The sequence below is a fragment of the Panthera uncia genome, chromosome F2 (assembly GCF_023721935.1).
Source record: "Panthera uncia isolate 11264 chromosome F2, Puncia_PCG_1.0, whole genome shotgun sequence".
Taxonomy (NCBI): Eukaryota; Metazoa; Chordata; class Mammalia; order Carnivora; family Felidae; genus Panthera; species Panthera uncia.
The window spans coordinates 74467192-74473092 of record NC_064812.1 but is presented as its reverse complement, the minus strand read 5'-3'; positions in this window follow the sequence as shown (position 1 = coordinate 74473092).

The following is a 5901-nucleotide window of genomic DNA, read 5'->3' as shown; positions in this document are numbered from 1 at the left end:
GATTTGTGGTGTTTTTTCTTCTTTTTTTAATTGAGAACAAATTTTAGAGCAGTTTTAGGTTTCTAGCAAAATTGAGGGGAAGGTACAAAGATTTCCTATATCCCCCTTCCCCCAACAGCGTGGTACCTTCGTTACAATTGATGAACCTACACTGACACATCATAATCACCCAAAGTCCAGAAACACTGTGATTCTCTTCTGGTGGTGTACATTTTATGGGTTTGGACAAAGGCGTGACGACATGTATCCATCATTTATAGTAATTTCGTTACCCTAGAAATCGTCTGTGCCCCACCCACCTAATCATTCCTTCCCCCGAACCAGCCCCTGACAATCACTGAATGTTTTACTGTCTCCATAGTTTTGCCTTTGCCAGAATGTCATATACTTGGAATCATACAGTTTGTAGCCTTTTCAGATTGCTAATTTTTCAGGCTTTTTACTTCTCATTAGGACTGAGGGGCACCTCCTATCTCTCTCCACGCAGAACTGGAAACCAGAAGTCCCAAGTCTTGTGATTTGGGTTTTACTTTAATATTTTTAACTTAGCCTGTGAGCCCTTCTGTTCTGTTACCGTTGGGGTAGGCTGAAGATAATTTCCCAAATGGAAGTACATTTTTTGCTCATTGATTCCTAAGTATTTTCAATGCTAGTGTAAACACAGTTGGTTATTTCATTTTCCGATTATTTGGTGCTGGTGTACAGAAATCCAACTAATTTTTGTGTATTGATTTGTATTTGTATATTGATAATTTTGTATATATCCTGTGACCTTATTAAATTCACTTGTCAATTTTGAAAGGATTTTCTTATTGTGGTAGATTCCTAATGATATTACATATATATATATATATATGCAATCAGGTCATCTGTAAATAAAGATAATGTTGCTTTCTGCTTTCCAATTTATTTGTCTTTTTTTTTCTTGCCTTATTTCGTTGGCTAGAAAACAGTGTTGAGATGATGAGAGTAGGTATCCTTGCCTTTTTCCTTGTCTTAGAGGGAAGTGTTCAGTATATTACCATTAAGATGTTAGCCATATCAAGTTGAGAAACATCTATTCTGATCCCACATGGCTGAGAATTTTTATCATGAATGTGTGCTGAATTTTATGGAGAATTTTTTCTACATCTATTGAGATGGTCATATGGTGTTTCTCCTTCATTCTATTAGTATGATGAATTAAGGTGATTGATATTTTTGAATTTTGAAACACCTTTTTATTCCTGGTATAAACCTCATTTCATGATATATTGTCACTTTTATATATTGTTACAATACACTTGTTAAAATTTTGTCAAGGATTTTTGTATCCAAGTTCATGGAGAATATTGGTCTGTAATTTTCTTTGCATTAATATGTCAGGCTTTTGAAGTCTCATGAAATGAATTAGGATGTACTTCTTTCTCTATTTTCTAAAAGAGCTTTGTATATTTGTATTATTTTATTTTTTCTTCTTTATTAACTGATAGATTTCATCAGCTAAAGCACAGGGCCTGAAATTTTCTTTGCAGGAAGGTTTGTGGTTTTGAGTTCAACTTACTTACTAACTACAGAGCTAAAGTTTCTATTTCTTCTTGAGTGAGCTTTGGTAGTTTGTGCTTTTCAAGGAATTTGTTCATTTTATATAATTACTAAATTTATTGGCATAAAGTTTTCTTAATATTATTATTTAATTCAAAGGTCTATAGGATCTGTAGTGATTTTTCCTCACTCATTCTTAACATTGTTGATTTGTGTTACTTCTCTCTTTTCCTTATAAGTCTTGATTAGAGCTTATCCATTTTATTAATATTATCAAAGAACTGATTTTGGCTTGTCAATTTTCTCTATTTCTGTTTTGTTTGGTTTTCTGGAAACATTTGACTTTAGGTATTTCTTCTTTTTTTATACAAGCCTTTAAAGCTACAAATTTCAATCCAATTGCTGCTTTCGATGCACCCATAAATTTTGCTGTGTGTGTTTTCATTATTATTTAACTGAGAATATTTTTCTAATTTCCACTGTGACTTCTTTACCCATGAATTATTTTAAAATGTGGTGTTTAATTTCCAAACATTTTCAAATTGGGTGGTTTTCTAGATATCCTATTGTTATTGCCTTCTAATTTAATTCTGTTGTAGTCAGAAAATATACTGTATAATATTTCATTATTTTAAGACATTTAATACTCTGCATAAGATATCTTGGTGAATACACCATGTTCACCTGGGGGAAAAAAATATGCATTTTCTCATTGTTGCTTATAGTATTCTGTAAATGAAAATTGGGTCATTTGATATTCCTTTCAAAGCTTTTAATTTCCTACTGATTTTTTTCTACTTCCAGAAGGTCATACAAACCCTCCAGTTATGACTATGAATATATCTATATCTTCCTTTATTTACATCAGTTTTCTTCATATATTTTGAAATTTTATTATTAGGTACCTACATATTTAGGATTTTTGCGATTTCCTATTGAATTTATACTGTAATCATTTAAAACAGCTCTCTTTTTCTTTAGTAACATCAGTTTTCTTAAGTCTACTGTTTGCACAGTATATATTTTTTCTTATTCTTTTATTCAATCTGTCTTTACATTGAAAATCTCTATGTGCGGCATATAATTGGGCCTTTGTCATAGGTTGGGTTCTCCAAAAGTGATGCAGAGCCAGAGGTTTCTGTGCAGAGTATATATTGGAATCAGCAACTGTGGAAAGGAGGGGAAGTATGCAGGATGGAACAGACAGAAAAGTCAAACTGCACTGAAGTCTTGACAGAGCCTCAGCCCACTTGACCGGGAACACTGGTGTATATACGGCTTGTCCGAGTTGTCCCACATTGGGCTGAAAGGGCCAGGTCTTTATGTCTCTGCCTCAATAGTAGTCAGGTGTGAACCACATTAAGAAGGTCATGCTCTGAGTGAGGCAGTTTTCTGCATATGTGGCAAACTTGAAGGACTTAGCAGATAAAGGCTCACTTCTGACAGCTTGGGCAAGTTCTTCTTTGAAGAGGGTCTGGTAGAGCAACTTCATATCTACCATAATTTTGACTTTCATCCATTCTCATTAAGTGGAATGTTTGGTCCATTTACATTTAATGTAATTATTGATGTAGTTGTGTTTTAACCTATCATCTTGTTATTTGTTTTCTAACAGTCCATATGATTTTGTTGTTTCTATTCCTCCTTTTCTGCTTTCCTTTGTGCTAATCAAATAATTTTTAATATTCCATTTTGTTTCTTATACGGGCTTTTCAGCTATGCCTCTTCTTATTTTCTTACTAGGTATATCTTCAGTTCATTACAGACCACTGTCAGGCCTCCACTTCTAGCCCTAATGGGACAACATGGACTGGATTTATCACCCCATCTGGAACAACTGAAAACCAAACAAAATACATGAAATAAGTTTTCAGACATTGGACACCAGGCAGTGCTGCCCATTGTCCAATGCCTGAGAAGATTTGCCTCATGTGTCTTAGAAATTCAGAGTGGGAGATTTACAATTTTAGAGATTTTACGGTGGGAGAGTCAGTCTCTTGATCATTAAATTTTGTCATTACTAATAACTAATATTGACACAGTACTTTCACAACAGTTTTTATTACTCAATATCTATCGAGCCGAGCAATGGGATTTGGGTCATTTGATCCGAGGCTTGTATGAAGAACAATTTCTTCAGGCTTATAAGGAGAATGTAAAGAGACTTTACAGCCCAGGAGCACCTACTGTATTCCAACCATCTTCCTTGCAATATCTTCGGCTAATTCCTCATAACAATCTGTGAGGAGTATATTGTTATCCACATCCATTAAATGAGGAAACAGGACTCGGAGAAGTTTGGCAGTTTATCCAATGGTACTTGGTCAATAAGTGACACTGGGGGGTCAGACTCCGAGGCCTGTGTTCTCCTCCTGTCACACCTTTCCTCTCCAGCTTTATTATCCCCAAATCCCTTAAGGCAGGTTTCAAGGTATTAGGAGGGTTAACAACCTGACCAAAGTACCCAGGCAGTAAGTGTTTGATTCAGGTCCTTTTGTCTTCAGATTTGGATGATAGCAAAAAGAATGCTTATCGAGTGAAGCCCACTTCCACTATCTACCCTTCAGTCAAGACAATTATTTTGTTATAATTCAACTCATAAAAACATGTCCACATCTGTGACTCTGATTCCAGAAATTCTTTGCAGCTACTGCCACTCATACGTTATTAAGGCAAAATGTATTCCAGGAGTGGTTTTGCTAAACCGCACTGTTAATACTGTAGATGGATAAAACAATGCCTCTAATGCCGTTTCAATTTCTTCTTGGATTGTTTGTGATCATTTTGATGGTTTAGTAATAGACTACAGACAGCAGCTGCAACACACACACACACACACACACACTCCAGAACACAGGGCTTGATTGAGGAAGTAGTCGATACTCATCAGCATTCGTCATCCACTTATCACTGTGACATATTCTAGGAAGGCAGGAATTATATATCCTGTTCTCTCCATATCCATTTTTCCAGAGTCTTCTCGCCAAGCACGCCAAGTGAAGAAATATTACAGTAGTACGGGAGGCCATGCCCTATCTACTAATAGCATCAGGCTAGAGGATTCCCTGATGGGGGTAAGGGAAAAATAAATAAAGATGAGAGGTTTATGAATTGTCTCCCTTCTGGAATTTGAGTGCAACTGTCACTTGATGATGGGTTTGACTTCTCGGCTGCTGGGATGCTCCAAACAAAGAATGATTACCGGATGTCACTTGGCACCAAGTTTAAGGCAGACAGTAAACCTTGATTAAGCAGAAACATAAACCCAGCCGAATTTTTTATAGCTTATGACTTTGGGGCGGAAAGCATGGGTCATAAGGAAACCAGATTATTTTAAGATTTATTCAAAAAATTACCGTGCCATCATGCCCTGGGGTTAGCGAAGACTTGCCTGTATTTCCTATGCAGTTTCCAGAAGAAACCAGGGCAGGGGTCTGGATGTTATGATGGCTGCAAGGCATTACAATAGTCTCAACCTTCAAACAAACAAAAAAAAAAAGAGATTCCATTTTGCTCAGGATATTGCACTTACTAAGTTGCTAAGACAGAGAGGCCAAAACACACACTTCAGACAGACTTTGCAGCAACAAAAAGAGTGTGCAGGCTAACCCATTAAGTAATGTTATACTTTCATCAAAACATCTCAGTCTCTCTACCTTCTGTGTATTGTTTTCTAAGGCAGAGAAAAAAGAAATGTCTAGGTGGATGGAAGATGAGCGGTCCTAAGTGGTGGTGGTCTTTATCTCATGCGGATGGGGCCTCTGCTGAGGAAGGCTCTTCTCTGCTCCCCCCGCCCCCCGTTATCCCAGAGTGCTGGGTTCTGCCACCATTCCTGGTTTGCAGCCACTTATGATATGGCTTTGGAGGAGCTGTATTCACTACGTATCCTGCATGTATTTATTCATATACAGCAAACATCTTGGGGGCAGGCACTGTGAGAGAGCTAAATGAGCAAAGCACAGGGTTGCTCACAGCGCCAGTAGGGATCTAGGCTTAGAGTCAGATGCACTTCAATTCACTGAGGCGGGCAAGGACACGTATCTGTGGGCGAGCAGAGACTCTCTGTGCCCTGGGGCTGGGAATAAGGTGTGATCAGGCAACATTGCATAGAAAGTCACCGGGGCTGGGTCTTGAACGACAGTGGGAATTTTTCAGGCATTTGGAAGAACAGTACTAGCCTTTACCCAGCGCCACTCCCCCAGGCAACACGATCCCATCTTTGCGCCCTTTTGTTTCTTACCCCAGGCAGATGGCAACGTGTTGTCCACACGCATTGTCACCGTGGGTACTCATTGTAGCTCCTCTTGATGGGAATATCCTCTTGGAGTAGGAAGAATGAAGGATGTGACGGGTGCAGGTGACAGCTACAATGACAGG